Source organism: Enhydra lutris, unplaced genomic scaffold, assembly GCF_002288905.1.
Source record: "Enhydra lutris kenyoni isolate GAN:26980312 unplaced genomic scaffold, ASM228890v2 scaffoldscaffold9, whole genome shotgun sequence".
Lineage (NCBI taxonomy): Eukaryota > Metazoa > Chordata > Mammalia > Carnivora > Mustelidae > Enhydra > Enhydra lutris.
In genome coordinates this window covers 55,354,963-55,372,418 of record NW_019154093.1, presented here as the reverse complement: position 1 = coordinate 55,372,418, position 17,456 = coordinate 55,354,963, and positions in this window count along the sequence as shown.

The window sequence follows — 17,456 nt, the reverse complement described above, 5'->3', positions numbered from 1 at the left end:
AACTGTAAATGCAATTACATTGTATGTATTATGTTGTGTCTTGATCATTTGTTAAACAGATATTTGTAAAATTCATCTAGCCCATTGTGTGTATTGTAAACTATAAATATTGAGCTATACAAGAACAATAATTTATTCATTCTATTATTGATAGGTATTTGGATTTTCAGGTTTATCTTTTATGAAATATTATTAAGGATTTGTTGAATATACGTATAAAATTCCCTTGTGTAATAAAGTCAGAAGTGGAATTCCTAAGTCATAGAGGATTTGCATCTAGTCTTTCTAGATCGGGTTTAACACCATTCCAGTCTCTCTTACAATCTACCTACTTATCAGCAGAATAGAATTGTACTCCACATCAGACATCAGAACTTTTAACTTCTCTTAACATGATGACTGTATGACATATCTCAATATGTCATTGAGATATTAATCTGCATTTTCCTCACACAAAACAGATAGAATATCTTTCCATACACTTGCTTGCTAGTTCTTAGTCCTTTTTTGTGAAATGGCTGTTGATGTCTATATACTGGGTTGTCTGTCTTTTCCTTGATTTGTATGATTTTTTTTTCCAGTTTCCATCTTTATTTTTTTATTGTGTTATGTTAGTCACCATAAAATATATCATTAGTTTTTGATGCAGTGTTCCAAGATTCATTGTTTATGTACGACACCCAGTGCTCCACACAATACATGCTCTCCTTAATACCCTCCACCAGGCAATTTGTACGATTTCATAATTTATTCTGGACACGAGTTTTTGTTGGCTCAATAATTTGAAAATGTCATTTCCCTTTCGGTGACTTGCATCATTAACTCTTCTTATGGTGTTTTTCATGAAAAGAATTTTTAATGTTCATATCATCTAATAACATTTTATTTTGTGGGTAGTGGAGCCTGTGTGTGTGTGTGTGTTCTGTAAGAATTATTTTTCTTGTACTAAAATATTTATCATTTTCCCTTCCATATTTAGGTCCATAATCCACTGAGAATTTTTTTCCCTATGTGGTGGGAAGTATAAGAGTAAAATATTTTTCTGGAGGATCACTCATTTTCTCATCAATTTCCCCACCCTTGTGAAGGGTTACTCTGTCATCTCTTGCTATTTGTTTTAAAGATTTTAAGTATACCCAACATGGGGATCAAACTTACAACCCTGAGATCAAGAGTCACATGCTCTATGGACTGAGCAAGCCAGACACCCGCAGGGTTACCTCTGCCATAAGTTAAGTATCAATATATAAGTATACCTTTTCAGGGATTCTCTCTTTTGGTCTATTTATTAATCCAAGTACAAATATTACAACATATTACTTACTAAAATTTTAATAAGTTTTTATTACTGTTCTAACCAATCCTTCTAAAATGTACTTCAAAAGTACATTTGACTTTCCTTGACCATTTGTGTTTCTATATACATTGTAAAATCATTTTATACACCAAACAATGGTTTGTATTTTCACTGGGTTTAAACTGAATCCATTAAAAAATATTTCTATCAGCTTTACTCTGAAATCAACATTTTATTCATTTGGAAATTTTTTAACTGGGTAAAGAATTTTGGGTTGCCATTAGTTTTTTCTCAGTACTTAAGAGATGTTTTTCCACTTTCTCTAATTTGCACGGCTTCCAGAAAGAAATCCCTCACATTCTTCATTTGTTTCTCTGTATGTAATGTTTGTGTTTCTCCAGCAGCCTTCAAGATTTTTTCTTTATATTTAGATTTCATTACTCTGTCTTCAGTGTGCCTAGTTGTGTTTTTCTTTGTGTTTATCCTCTTTGGGTTTTCCTGAACTTCTGGATCTGTGGGTAACTGTCTTTCAGTAATTCTGGAAAGTTATCCGTCATGTTCTCTTTCCTTTCCATTTCTTTTGAAGTACATGATTACTGATATTGTGCTTTTCATTTTTAGCATTTCCATCTAACTCTATCAGTAGTTTCCATTTCTCCACTGACTATACACATGTGATTGTATGTGCTTTTCACTTCCCCCATTAGATCCCTTTATCCAATGATCATAGTGTTTTAAAGATCCTGTCTGATTGTTCCAATACTTGATCTATCTCTGTTTCTGGTGCTTGTTTTATCTCTTCACAATGGATAGTTTTACTTTATTTTTCTGTATATCTTATTTTTTTAAATTGAATGCTAGGCATTGTTTCAAAAATAATTGAGATTGAGATATTAATATTTACCTGGAAGTAGGACCTCTTTTATGTTACAATGTTTGTGGCAAGCATTGATTCAATGAGTTGTAGTTCAGTTAGCTCTGGGTTTTGCTTTGCTTTTTCTATAGCTACCTTTAGTGTACCAGAAGCCTCAAATTTCTCCAGTGGAGTTCTGCTACTACATTGTTCTTTATAAAAGGCCTGAAATGCCAGAATGTTTGTCTTGGTGTTGCTATTCCTCTCCCAGTTTTAGCAGCCCTGACATATCTATGTCACAAGGGTCTTTTTCTTTAGGCTCTTGTTCCTACCCCAGTGATAGGCTGCTGGGGCTTGTAACCTGGTTCAAGATAACCTGGTTATCTCTACTCTACAGGTATTGCTGTGCAACCACAAATGATGGAATGCTCAGGTGGCCCGTCCAGCCCAAGGGGCTCCCTCATGTCTCATGCCCCCCACCAAACTTGCGTGATGGAGGCCACTTTTATGGTCTTTCAGCTAACCTTGTGTAGCAAGATATTACAAAATGAGACTCTTCATGTCTGTTTATTTTCATTGGCCCAAGGCTGAATACAGTAGGTGCCAAAAACCCCACAATTTCTAGTACAAGATACTAAGATCATTTTTTCTGGAGTTCAACTAATAGAATGTGAAAACACTTCAATTAAATGAAGCCTCATTAACCTCTGTCAGTTTAGGAAACCATTTTGACAATTCTTATTTTACCAATAATAGACTCCTGTGACTAAGATTTATTGAATATAATTTTAAAAGATATTCTTCTTTGCAACAATTACAAACCATAGAATCTGCAAGAAAGTTCAAATTTATTTTTACTTTCATTACTAAATAATAATTTTAAAAAATCTTGTTTATAGTCCAAAAAAAAACTACCTAGCTATAGATTCCTTTTTTTCCTAGAGTGACATCTTTATAACCCCATTAAGAAAATGAAAAACAAAGACATAAGTGGGAGTACACTTCTTTGATCCAGTTAGGAGAGAAAAGACTGTCCTTACTCATATGCCTACCCACCTTGTACCTTAATGTCTATGTCTCAGCTTGGGTTCAATGCTCCAAATGGCCAAGTTTAGTGTCAGGACCCATTAAAAATCTGTCTCTGATATTGTTTCATGTACAATTATAATATATACTTCATTTCTAAGTATTATATGGTTGTATTTTGCAAGATGAGTTCATACAACCCAGCTAGAGATTATATTTTTCTAACTACATTTCCAGCTTGGTGTGGTCATGTGATTACATTCTATATATAATATGAACAGAAGTGCATGTATGTCACTTGTGGATCTGGGCCAGAGAACTCTGAACCTGTACTCCATGGATCTCTTCTCTTTCCTACTGTCTGGATCACAGATGTGGCAGCAGTCAAGCTTTGACCTTGTAGATGAATACAGTGACTTAGTGGGTACAGAACAACAGGATGCAAGGAACCTGCATCCCTGAATGATCCTGTGGAGCAATGTTTCCATTCAAGCCAAGAGCAGAATGACTATAGCATGTTTTTTAAGCTGAACCAAGAGCCTCCTGAATAAGTTTTCTCCAGTATCTTCTATTCTCCCTCTTCTCCTGCCATCAAAGGGATGGACCTCAAGCACATCTCTGAGCATACCTAATAATCTTCACTGTCCCTGGAATAAAGTCTATGACCAAGGTTGCAATTGATCTTCCAACCTCATCCTCAAAGGGCCCATTGGCTTTAGTGGACTCTGGCTGATTCCTACCATTTACTCACTACCATTGCATATTTACTCATTCTCCTTCTTTGTTTTAAAATACAATTCATCCTATCTCTTTGATGAAATTGGAGTCATCCTCCAAAATTCAGCATAAATGGTACCTTCTTGTGAAGCCATCTATAATTTTTCTAAGTATAATTAATTGTTGCTTTTTTTTTTAAGATTTTATCCATTTATTTGACAGACAGAGACCACAAGTAGGCAGAGAGGCAGGCAGAGAGAGAGGAGGAAGCAGGCTCCCTGCCGAGCAGAGAGCCCGATGCGGGACTCGATCCCAAGACCCTGGGACCATGACCTGAGCCGAAGGCAGAGGCCTCAACCCACTGAGCCACCCGGGTGCCCCTTAATTGTTGCTTTTAAAGAGACTCAAATATTTCATTTGTAACATTATATTAACACTGACCACTTCTCATTTTATTTACAGTATCTGCTCCTTCAAGGTATAGTCTCACCAAGAGCGAGAACTTTGCTTTGGTTCATTTTTAAATATCCATTAGCAATGGGTCCCATCTTGAATTATATGCTTTAGTAAAATGTGCCCTCAACTGTTGCAGGAAGAAAAAAAACAAACCCTCATTGCCCAATCTGAATAATCCCAAGTATAAATAGACAACTGAAAACAAACCAATAATCTAATTTCTCAATGACATTACATAAGAAGAGTACATTTTAACATTTAATATTAGGCAGAATAGTATATAAGCTCACTTTAAGGTCAACTTTCTGATAAAAATGTGATTAATAGCATTATACATCAAAGGAAAAAGATTTTAAAGCTTCAATATGAAATTCTACTTACACATGGGTTACACTATTATGACACAAGTTTGTCATATTAGGAACTTAAGAAGGGTATGGAAGTGAATCTCTAATATGTAAACATTGGTACTTATTTTTTGTCTCATTGTAGTCAGAGTCAATTTCACAAAAATATATTGGTGAAATTGGGTAAGATTCTTAATATCTTCTCAATTCACTCTGAACATTCTGGACATAGGAAAAGAGCTGATGAACCAGACAGTACATTGTTCTAGCAAAACAGTTCCTACCTCTATTCATTCAGAAGATGAGATATCATAAAAAAAACTAATTTAACTTCAATTCTTGTTCTATTGCTCAGCATAAGGGAATAAAATTTTAAGGTGTATTAAAATGGTTCATCTGTGTGCCTCAACTTTATATGCCAGAATTATTGCTCATACTGAAATTCAAATATAATAGGAAGTGCTCTAACAGAACTAAAACTTGGAAACTAAGATAAAATGTTTGTAGCATTTGTCAGCTTCAAAAAAATGTTGCTTATGATTCATTTGCTCATTTTATTTTTTTATTTGCTCATTTTAAACATTTACTTTTGAGTTTTTATTATTTTATTCAAAGCTAAACCCTAAATTATATAAACTTCAAGATAGCAAAACCCCCATGTACGCTAGAATAAGCAGAGCAAAAATCGAGAAAAATATGCAACATAGTCATTATCTCTGGACTGTTATACTAGTCTTTCTGTTTTTTTATAGTGTTCATTGATTCATTAGCTGGGTACAATACCCAGTGCCCATCAGATCATGCGCCCTCCTTAAAGCCCATCACCCAGTTACCCCATTTCCCCACTCCCTTCCTTCTGCATCCCTCAATTTGTTTCCCTTTTTTTAAAAAGCTTTTTTTTTTTTTTTTTTTAAGATTTTATTTATTTGAGCCTGAGTTCCCCGCTGAGCAGGGAGCCTGATGCAGGGCTCCATCCCAGGAGCACAAAGGCAGATGCTTACACAACCTAGCCACGCAGGTGCCCCATAATACTAGTCTTACACATAAAATATGTAACTTACATTATAATACTATAATGTTTATATAAATATTTTTAATATAAAGGAATACTCATGCTAACTACAAGAGTACTTTTTTAAAAATGAGTGAGAAAGGGAAGAAAAAATAAGAAATAAGTAAACATTACAAAACACACACACAAACTGATTCAAGCAAACCCCAAAGCTGTCCCCTGAGGAGGACGCACCCCGGGAGACAGGCAGCCTCAGGCCCCGCCGCCGCCACACTCCCGCCGCACTCCCGCCGCGGGCTCAGTTTCCCTGACCAAGGCCACGGAGCCGACTGCGCATGCGGCGCCGGCCAAGTTTGGGCGCCGGGACAGCGGAGGCGCCGAAACGCACGCACCTGCCGCGCGCCTCGTCCCACACGCCCCGCTCTCCCGCCTCAGTCAAACAGCCGAAATCCCCCGCAGTTAACGCCGCAAACACTGTGCGTGTACTTTCGATTACGGTGCTCCGCATCCCCCACCCACGGCGGCATGGCTGTAATATCCGGCAGCTCTCCCGCTTCCAAAGGGAACAGGCAGCTTCCTGAGAAGCCAGACGCAGGCGGAGCGCCAGAGGGGAGAGGGAGAGCGCCGAGAACTTGTGCCGTGACTGCAGCGCCCTCCGCATGTCAACTTCGCTCCTAAACTTGGTTTTGCGCGGCCGTTTCGGCTTCGAGAACAGCACAGGCCGAAGGGCAGGGCAGCAGGAAGGCGGAGGGAGGCCGGCGCGGGGAGCTTAGCTCCCGCCGCTCAGCGTGTCCCCTGGACCAGGGCGCCCACTGGGCAACAACGCTCATGCCTCGTCCCGGGAGGCGCCGCAGCCCCTCAGGCGTCACCGGGATCCGGGCACGGGAGAAGCACCTGTGCCTACCGCCTGGGCTGCGGAAGGGGACTGAAGCCTTCCTTGGACTGGGTGGGGTCGCCCCTCCCTGGGGCGTGTCCTGACTGCCCCTTGCCAGGTGCTGGGAAAACAGCCGGGATGGCCCTTGTGTCACTGGCTACTTAAATCACAGATTTTTTTCTGGCTTATTTTGTATTAAGTACATTTAATTCCATAGATTCTAAAAAGCTGTATTATATAGAGCAATTTGGTCTCGTTTACATTAACCAACTGTTAAAAATATGAAATTTACTTGTGTTTATCAGGTACTTTTTATTTTTTTTAAAGATTTTATGTATTTATTTGACAGTGAGAGAGAGAGAGAAGAAGCAGGCAGAGTGGCAGGCAGAGGCAGAGAGAGAAGCAGCCTCCCTGCCGGGAGCCCGATGCAGGCCTCCATCCCAGGATGCTGGGATCATCACCTGCAGAAGGCAACCGCTTAACCGACTGAGCCACCCAGGCATCCCTATCAGGTACTTTTTAAATACATGGTCCATGCACAAACCACATCAGAATGACCTGCAGCAGTTGTTGCAAATATGGATCTGGAACATCTTAATCACTCTAGATTCTTCTTATGGACAATAACTTTTGGAAACTGTTGACTGTCTACAGATCTAATAGAATTTCCTCATTCTACTTGTTTAATTTGGAATTAAAACTTCTTTTCTTGGCTGTCTCAGCCCTCCTTTGCAGGAAAAGCAAAAACCAAGCAAACAACCAACCAAATAAAACCAAACCTACAATTTTGTAAGCTCATTTACTCCTTCCCAAAGCTTTTTAAAATATTAACTCTAAGAATTCAGCAATTCTTCCTGCTTCTAACACACCAAGAAAGGATTCATATTTTACTCTATACTGCCCCTCAAGAGCTGACATAAAATAAGATATATTATTCAGAGGAAGTCTGAGGAACCACTGTTTTTTCCTGACAAAAGGATTTTTAGTTTATCTAGATTTCTTGGTACTTTACAACTTCTAGGGGCTTATTGACACATATGAACTCATGGCCTCATGTGCTTGTTGGAGAAATAGTATATTGATTCTGGGAATTTAAAATAACTTACTGAGAAACTACTTGTCATTAACCAGTAATGAATCAAGAAGGAATAACTGTTTCACCCATACTATTGATGAAAACATTGAGGCTTGCAGAGATAAGATACTTTTTCAAGCTCTCATAGGAATGATTTGAACTGAACATTTGAACTCTTGACAGCCTGACGCCAGAATGTGTTGGGACAGCCCTAGATGGCACTGGCTTCCCCTTGCCTGACATCCTCCAAGGATGCCCTCCCAGTCAGCCCTTGCTGATGACTGCTCCTGCCTGATCTTCTTTTGACAGGATGTGCCCTAGCCTTCCTTACTTGGAGAGAGCCAAATTCTTTATCTCTTCTCTCAAGATCACTTCTCCATCCAAACTGCCTCCAAAGCCCTCAGATTTACTAAATCTCAGCAAGCTCACAGATCACCTTCATTTTGTCTCTCTCTTAGAATACTCTTCGTATAATTTCAACGCCCAATATGCTGTATCATCATTTCCTGCTCATTTTCTGCAGAGCACTTCCCACCACCTAGCATACACATATTTCTGGTTTCTTGATGGTTCATGAGGCAGGAATTTGTATTCTTTTTTCTTTTTCCTATTTTTTTTTTTTTGAGAATCCCAGATACTGAACATCTAAAACAATGCCCAGTACATAGTGAATACTCAGTTTATCTTTGTTGATGTAATACATATTGGTAAACCTAATGATAAATCTAGTCCTTCTATGTGAACTTTCTGAGTATATTTAATATTACCGATCACTGCCTCTTTCTTGATATGCACTCATCCTAGGCTTCTGAGGCATGTTCTCCTAGAACTCCTAGGACTTTCTCCGACCACTCCTCAGTTTCCCTCATGTCTTATTCTGTTTGCAGTAATACTCAAAATATGAGTGTTCTCAAGGCTCCATCATCAGTCCTTTGCTTTTCTCATTCTAATTTTATGCATCCTCTGGGCAAAGTCTTATAAGGACATCCCTACAGTTTCCATGCATAAACTGCAGTCTTACAGATATACAATGAATATGTACCTAACTCCCAGGCAGAACTTTTTCCTGAGCTCCACATCTGTTCAAAGTAGCAATGTTTATTTGGTATCCTGTATGAACTGAGAATTGGCTTCTCATCTACTGAGATGAGAACTTACTATCAGGATATACAAATGAGCAGGATAAACTGTGAATAATGCTTTTCTAGCAGGAGTTACATGCATTCAGGGTTATACAATTCCATTTGAATGCTCTATGAGTCTACAACTAGTTACACATGTCCAGAAAAAAATCAACATCCGCTGAAAAGACACTGCTGTGATTATGTTTGTTACTTTTTGACATCAACTTAGTTATTCAAGTGAAAAACCTAGGGATCATTTAGATACCTTCTAATCATCTTAATCCTTTAAATCATTCTATATGCTGTTACTTTTCTATTTTAACTGTCTTTACTAATTTGCTCCTTTTAGAAAATTTTCTTGGTTCAGTCTTCCTTCAGTGATATTAGATGATCCTTTTTTGAGTATAGTTAACACACAATGTTACATTAGTTTCAGGTGAACGACTTAGTGATTTGACAAATTTATACATTATGCTGTGCTCACCACCAGTGTGACTACCATCTGTCCTGTTACATGGCTATTACATATCATTGACTGTATTCCTTATGCTGTGCCTTTTATTCTGACTTATTTATTCCATAACTGGAAGCCTTTGTCTCTTTCTACATTTGGACTTTCCTTCTTTTTTATTTAGGCACTATTCTGTACCTATATCTATCATGCTGCTTTCTCTACTCAGGGTGCAATGATGTATTGTCTATCTACATCAATACAAAATAAGTTCTAGAGTTATCCATGGTTGCTGTGGAAGACACTAGGACTTATCTTGAGCATTCACTCTCTCCTTTTCTCATTGAAAAAGAACACTTGATTTTTACCTGGGTGCATGACACACAATTTGCATTTACAATTAGAAATTAGAATTTCTAATTTAAGTAGAATAGGAAATTACAATTAGAGATACTAAACGCCCTGGGCTTCTTTGCAGATAATCTTGCCATGACATGTAATTCTAGTAAATAATTATAATGAGATGTTATTATGCATAATCAATCACCTAGGAAATGTGCTTAGAGGGAGGAAACATTGTCTCTTTTTCCCTATACTCTTCTGCTGAGTGCATGGTACACGTGAGGGTAAGAAAATTTTACCCATGAGGTGGCATGTTAAACAACAGCTAAGCAGCATACAAAAGGAACTAGGGCCTCTATGCTAATAAAGCACAACCGGGGGGTTTCAACTCTTTTAAGAGTCAGGAGGAGAAAACACATTAGGCCACCCAGACCAGCTGAATGGGTGCAGACTACACATACATTGGACTCAAAAGTGAGGGGAGCTGGGGATTGCGAACGGGACAAGTGTCAACAAGGGGTAATCACAGGAGCAAGCACTTAGGGGTATAAAGTATTGACCTAATTCCAAGACCTGACCTACAGAAAAGCACATACTCTCCCTGAAGGCGAAGCAGGAGGAATCACATCTTAACCCCAGTATAAGGCAGGGTTGGCTGACAAGGGTTTCATCCAATAAAACAAGCCTAGGACCTAATCAGAAAGTAGGTCCAATCAGTCTGATCAGACCAATCAGAAAGTAGGACCATATCAGGCAGCCAGTTCAAATGAGGACTCACTATGGCCAATTGAAAGCTACTGCCTCAAGAAGGTTACAGGATATGGGCTATCTATGCCCTGGAAGCTACGGAGGTGAGTGGGGATGGGCTAGAGTTCTGCAGGTATGAAGGGCCCTGGAGTTCCAAGGTTGGCTGATGAGATGCTTACTACGCGTGTGCAGGCTTTCCACCACAGCACTGGAACAGTGCAAGTGCAGGGAGGAGTCGGGTCTTGGGAACCGGTTTTAGAGGGTGCAAGGCATCTGCTTAATCCCACGCACTAGGTACCCAAAGATGAATATCACTGCTGAATATCCCTGGTAGTCCTAGTTCCAGGAGAAGCCTGGGTCACCATCAGGCAAGAAGGTCACACAGGGACTGATGCCAGTTGAAAGCTGCTCACTCAGAATAATTTTCTTGGGGTGGACTTTCTCTAACTGAGACTGTGCAGGTATTTGGGGATCAGCCTAAGCAGCACAAACATGGAAGGCTCAGGCTGTCCAAAGCCAGCCAATGTATTGCACAGTTCACATGCTTGTGCCCTTGCAGGACAGGGTAGCCAGAGGCCTGGCATAGAGTAAGCATCCGAATATGCTGGGTCACAGAAATGGGTTTTTTTTGGGGGGGAGCCACTATGTATTTACCTCATTCCAAATCTTAAACTACACAAATGTGCATATTCTCTTGGAAGGCAGACCTGGAGGAATCTGGCCCTCTTGCCATGATATCCTCCAATACAAGACACCTGGAACCCTTGATTGGTTGGAGAAGCCCAGGATCCCACCCAGCAGCAAATCCAAATAGGGACTGACTGTCACCAGTTTAAAGCTCCCACTCAGGAAGATTTGTGGTGAGCCAGTTTCCTCCACCCTGAAGCCTATGCAGGTGATTGGGAACTGGCCCAAGTCTCTCAGGCCTGGAGGGCCTCGCTGCCCAAGGCTGGCTGGCAGAGTGTGTACTATTCAGGCATGGGTGAACAGGTCAGAGTAGCCTGGGACATGGATCAGTCAAGTGGAGGGAAAGGCTGGGTCATAGCTCTTAGGTATTTAAGGAATCTGCCTAATTCCTAGCTCTTACCTACACAAATGAACCTATTCCCCCTAAAGACAATACTGGAGGATACCATACTGCTGACTTGCCAATATCATCCAATAAATTACACCTTGGAGCTCTGGTGGGAGAAGCCTGGTATACAATCAACAGCAGGTCTAAATGGAAGTAGCCTACTTGCCGCTAATGGAAGTAGCCTACTTGCCGCTGCCACCTCAGAGTGGAACCTTTTGAAATATGGGCTCCTTATATTCTGGAAGGTATACAGGGTTTTAGGCCTGGGCCCCAGATCCCCAGCCCTGGTAAGCCCCAGCTGCCCAGGGTTTACTGAAGGGCTGTGTATTACACATGTGCTTACACCTCATTTCGGGATTATCAGCGATGTGGAACATGGCAAGGGTTGAGAGAGGCTGATCACAGGAGCAGGACCTTGGGTAAACAAGCATCTGCCCAGTGATGAGCCCTAAACTAGCCACTGACTAATATTCTCCATGAAGGCAAAATGTGAGGTTATTGGCAGGGAGGGACTGGGCTGATTCATCCTGGTTTCCTTCAACAGGAAACACCTGGGAGCCCTGATAACGGGAGAAGCCTGGGACCAAATTAGACCACAAGTTCAAATGAAGACTAACTGTTGCCAGTTTAAAGCTCCACCTCAGATTAATTTTCAGTAGGTGTGCTCCCTCCAGCGTGGAGTCTATACAGGTAGTTAGTCACACACCCAAGCTCCACAGGTCTGGAGGGACCCTGATTCCCAAAGCCATAGGTGGAATGTGTACTGGGCTCCTTCCTGTTGGAAGGCCAGGGTAGCCGGGGACCTGGAACAGGTCAGGTATCTGGAGAAGCTGAGTCCTAGGAGCAGAATCTTGGAGGAGCAAGGAATCTGCCTATTCATAAATTCTGACATACCCAATGGGTAATACTACCCCGAAGACACAACAGGAGATATTACTTTGACTCTCTTGCAAGGGAGTTGAGCGGACTGGCCATAGTATCCTTCAAAAAGTGACACCTGGGTGCCTTGGGCATAGGTAATGCCAACCTGGGTAACTTCAATTTCTAAAGGTCAACTTGTATCATATCATATAACCTGATCGTGACATGAAAATTGAACAAATTCCCAGGGATCATGTAAAGTCTTTCTCTGATTTAACCTGGAGTCTGATAATAGTGTTCGATATAGAGTCAACAGTTCTTTTTTTTTTTTTAAGATTTTATTTATTTATTTGGCAGAGAGAGATTACAAGTAAGCAGAGAGGCAGGCAGAGAGAGAGAGAGGAGGAAGCAGTCTCCCTGCAGAGCAGAGAGCCCGATGCGGGGCTCGATCCCAGGACCCTGATATCATGACCTGAGCCGAAGGCAGAGGCTTAACCCCCTGAGCCACCCAGGCGCCCCCAGAGTCAACAGTTCTTAACTGTTACATGCATGTGCTCATGCTACCTCTGTGGAATTGAGAACCCTTTCTCTTTTATAGAACTGCTTAATAGGGGCACCTGGGTGGCTCAGTGGGTTAAAGCCTCTACCTTTAGCTCAGGTCATGATCTCAGGGTCCTGGGATCAAGCCCCACATTGGGATCTCTGCTCAGTGGGGATCCTGCTTCCCCCTCTCTCTCTGCCTGCTTCTCTGCCTACTTGTGATCTCTTTCTGTCACATAAATAAAATCTTAAAAAAAAAAACTGCTTAATAAAGTATCACTTAATGAAGGATTGAAAAAGAAGTCTGAGGAGTTGCATTTAGAGATATATTAGCTAAAAGAAGAAACTGAAACAACTAAAAATAAAAGTGGTTATTGATTTCAAAGATCATAGATATGTCTGGCAGTGTGGTAATTGTTTCACTACTGGTACTGCTAATCTGTTTGGTGTGGGGATAGAAATTTTCAGCTCACTGACAAGACAGGCTTATATTTCCTGGCATGGATATTACAAAATGAAACATCTTTTGTTTTAAGAGCATAATACTGTAGTTCATTTTTGAAGTCTATGTGTCATACTAGTTTCATTCAACAAAAGTTCAAAAATAAATGATTCAAAAAATATTAGTACATTATAATTATTTTATTAATATTTTGGTATTTGGGCTAATTTCTCTTTTCATATTTCATACACATTTGTTCAGTGTATTCATGATGAAAGGATATACAAAGACTTTTTTACAGAGTTCTATTCCTTATATAAATGTTCTAAATACAAGTTGTTAGAACCATCAACTTACAGACACCATATTCTAATCAAATGACTTACCTGTTTTTGTCCAATGGTCATAGTGTGAAAACAGTGTAGGGGAAACAATGCAGTGAACACTTTCAAATATGTTGGAATCAGAGGTATCTGGCTGACTCAGTAGATCATGAGTTTCTTGATCTTGGGATTGTAAGTCCAAGCCCCATGTTGGGTAGAGAGATTACTTAAAAATAAAATCTTTTTTAAAAATGTTGGATTTATCCTCTATTGGAATTTTATCCTTATGTTGGCGCATCAGTATGGATTTGGTCAGGAAAACAGAGTGACTACCATGCATTGATTATGCTTCATGTGGGAATTATGTTGATAAAGGAAACATAAATGATTCAGGGGAGCTAAGGTGTGAAGGTCTGATTGGGGAGACGTGGTGGGACGAAGAGTTACTAAGCATTGAGCCTGAAGCATTCATGCAGATAGAGAAGATGGAGCTTGTGGGAAGGTCCAAAAACCTGTACCCATCTGACTACCAACACAAGACTGGAGAGATCTGCGGAATAGCTGCTTCTGGCCAGCATTGCGAATGAAGCCCCAAATTGCCCTGGAATCATGGTATCCACTCTACTTCTGCCTTCCAAATAACCTTTGAAACTTATATCTAGAGTATATAAAGAACTCTTACAGCTCAATAATAAAAAGATAAATTACCCAAGGAAAACATGGGCAAAAAAATATGAATAAAGATTTCTCCAAAGAAGATATACATGTGGCCAACAAGCCCATGAGAAGATGCTCAGCATCATTAGCCATTAGGAAGACGTAAAATCAAAACCACAGTGAGGTACCACTTCACACACACTAGGATGGTAAGAATAAAGAAGACACATTGTAACGTGTTGGTGAGGAAGGATGTAGAGCAGTTTTGACCTCCATGCATCGCTAGTGAGAACGAGAGGTGGGACAGCCACTTTGGAAAACAGACTGGCAGCTTCTTAAAAGATTAGAGGTAAAATTCCCTTATGACCCAGCAATTCCATTTCTAGCTATATACTAAGTGTAACAAAGTGAGGCCCTCAAGAACTTGTGTTGTACAATTCCATTTATGTAAGGTTAAGGTTGAAATACCTTTAGTTTGGCTTCAGTTTAGGATGATGAAAAAGTTCTGGAAATGGATAGTGGGGATGGTTGCATGACAATGTAAATGTACTTCATGCCACTGAACTATATATTTAAACATGGTTAAAATGGTAAGTTTTAGTTATATGTATTTTACCACAATGGAAAATTAAAGTATCTGTTTCACAGCTCTGTTGAGCCAGCAACATCTAAATGGTTTGTTCTGTAGTATTATCAGTTGAATTTATGATCACATGAATTTAAACTCATTTTGTGTTGTGTCAGTATCCAAGTTCATTGGCAAGGATTGCAAAGAAGCACACCTTGAGAGGTAGATGTTGATGTCACATTGCCCTCCTGGTAGCCAGGGTAGAAAAGGGGCTAGCCGAGGAGCTATAGCTTTAACAGCAATTAGTAATTTGACTTTTAAGAACGAGCTGCTTACTCTTATTTATCACTTCAGTGGACCAGTGCATGTGTAGAGGAAAAAAAAAAAAAACAGTCAATATCAGTTGACAATATTGAACGTATTTATGCTAAATATATGAAGATAATATGCTAAAAATAAAAACTGATCCGATTCCTAAACAGAGTAGGCCTCTTAGCAGGTCATTAATGCAGTTTCCATTTTCCTCATACTCTAGGAAATGTAACACCAAGACAAAGGAGGTTGGGTTTGGCTGATGGCTCTCTAAATGTCCTCCCACTGCAGGAATTGTATGAAATGGTAAAATATAGTCTAAGGGCCGCACTCTCCTTCTACATTTGTTTTGTTTTGTTTTTTTATTTTAAGGTTTTATTTATTTATTTATTTGACAGACAGAGATCACAAGTAGGCAGAGAGCAGGCAGAGAGGGAGAGAGGAAGAATCAGGCTCGCCGCTGAGCAGAAAGCCCTATGCGGGGCTCGATCCCAGGACCCTGAGATCATGACCTGAGCTGAAGGCAGAGGCTTCAAACCACTGAGCCACCCAGGCGCCCCTCTCCTTCTACATCTGTAGCATGATTATTAGAAACATATTCTGAAAGAGTAGTGGAAATGAATGAGAAGGTAGACCCTCCTGCTGAGCAAGGAGGCTTAATAGAACCCACAGCACTGAATGTGAAATTTCTGTTATAGTGTGAGCTCTTTATGGTGACAAGTACACAGGCACTTAGGTCTTCAGGTTTTGTATTAGATTTGTTTTATTGTTATTATTGGGGTAGGAACACTCAACATGAAATCTACCCCCTTAACAAATCTTTAGATGCACAGTACATTACTATCAGCCATAAGCATGTTGGTTCTACATCAGATCTTTAGAATTGATTCATTTTGTAAAACTGAAACTTTATGTGTGTTAAGCAGCAACTCCCTGTGCCCCTCTTTTCTTAGATTCTGCTTTTTCCTTTGGGGTGGTTCTAAAAGACAACCCCCTCCCTCTTCAAATCTTAAAGTCTCTCAATTTTTGTTATGTGGACTCTGCCACTCAAGAAATGGTAAAAAAGGAGACATTAAGCTAGGGATAACATTTCCCCCTCATAAACCAGGCCTGATGAGGCTTTACAGTGAGAACTGCCTAACAGTGAGATCTAAAACTCAAGTCAAAATTTCAGAACTTCTCAACTTAAAGTGGACCAAACGTGAAAAGGAAGTACTTCTTGAGGTGTGGCCCAATGCCAGTGCACTTACCTATGTCTTCACACCAAAACAGATGCGGTGGGCCATGGAGGGTCACACCCACTAATTGTTGTGAAGGTGTTTTTCAGATTGGGTCTCTGGGACAAGGATGAGATGCTTTTTCACATCAGGCCCATTTATAAGTCACTGAATTGTCACCCTGGGAAGTCAGAGCAGTGTCTCTGAAGGGTCTCCCAGAAGGAAGAATAACCAGGTGCCTGGGGCCAGGGAGTGCTTGTTATTGTCATTGATGTGGTTCCAGGCTGATTCTCACCTCATTTAAGGTGAGGTGAGTGGAGGGAACTCACTGGATTGAACTTGTGTGGAATAAGGGAACAGGGAGTTTTCTAGGGCTTCTCAGAAAGTGACATGAGAGATGCTTTGGACTGCCATAAACTCGTAATCATACAGTAGTAGCTATCCAGGCATTCCTCAAGTCTCTTTCTTCTCCTAAATATCTACCTCACTAATTAAAATCCTCTATAATTTTAGTTTTCCATGTATGCCCTGTATTCCAAAAGATCATCACTAAAATGAAGGTGTGCCCTCCCTCTAGTCATGTACTCTTTAGCTTGCTGGTGAGGGGACATGCTTATTATAGTCAACAGCCAAGGTAGATCATTGCCTTACTTTTTGCATAGTTCTGAATTCTATTCTTTTATTGTGTTTTTTTGTGTGTGTGTGTTTGTGTGTGTATGGTGAAAACACAATCAACCCTTCAAGAAATTTCAACTATACAATACAGTATTGTTAACCATAGTCACATTGTTGTATATTAGATCTCCAGAATTTATCTTACATAGCTGAAATGTACTCCTTGAGCAATATCTTCCCATTTCCTCCTCCCCCAGCTCTTGGCAACCAACATTCTACTCTCTGCTGCTATGATTTTACTATTTTTGATTACACATATAAGTGAGATAATGCAGTATTTGCATTTCTGCATCTGGCCTATTTTCCTTGACATTATGTCCTCCAGGTTCGATCCACATTGTCACAAATGGCAGGAACTCCTTCTTTAAGGCTGAGTAATATTCCATTTCACTCATATGCCACATTTTCTTTTTTTTTTTTTTTTAAAGATTTTTATTTATTTATTTATTTGTCAGAGAGAGAGAG